This window comes from Arachis ipaensis, chromosome B03 (genome assembly GCF_000816755.2).
Source record: "Arachis ipaensis cultivar K30076 chromosome B03, Araip1.1, whole genome shotgun sequence".
Classification (NCBI taxonomy): Eukaryota; Viridiplantae; Streptophyta; class Magnoliopsida; order Fabales; family Fabaceae; genus Arachis; species Arachis ipaensis.
In genome coordinates, this window is record NC_029787.2 from 29,562,355 (window position 1) to 29,563,187 (window position 833).

Sequence of the window (833 nt, forward strand, 5' to 3'; positions counted from 1 at the left end):
ATCTGATATCTGATTTCGTTTAATAGGATAAAATTTAGTTATTATTGTTATAATAAGAGATTAATATTAAAATAAAAAATATATGTTTAAAGTAATGATTAAATATTTCTGAACTGTCCCAATTAAAAAGATATTAATGAATTATAAATGGTCATACAACTATACAGCTAAAATAGTACTTTTTAAAAAATATTATAATGGTGATTGTAGAAATTCTTTTATAGCTGTTAACTGAATTTTGTAATCATTGAATTAGATATTTAGGTTTATGAGATATTTTTAATATTATAAATAGCAGAATCAAGTACCTTTTTTTGTTTACATGGTAGTAATGTGTGACACATAAATCCTATTCTTACATGGAATATGCTTTCTGTTTTCAAATATTCTCTCCTTTAGGGTAGTTGACTTGGTAGTTTGTTCACTGTGTCTAAGCTGCATTGCCATGCCCTTAAGACATGCCCATGTGGCCATGTGGGGCACAAAGGTTCAGGTGAAGTGTAACTCCTAATCTCTCAAACCTCAAATAAATGAATAATTATCTATCCATTTCTAAAAAGATTTCTCTCAGGATCGTTAATAAACATGATAAGATAGGATTTTTTTATTTAAAAAATAAAATAAATACAAAATTACATAATTCATGGGAAGCAAATTACGGATTTGGTACAGAAAATTTGAATAAAATTGTGGATAAGAACTACGATTTTACTGAATTTTTAATTTTAGTGTTCTGATTTCAGCAGTATTTTTGGGGCAAAATACATATATAAATTAACTCGAGATAAATATTATACAAATTTACCAAAAAGAAAAATATTACAAGAATTTAT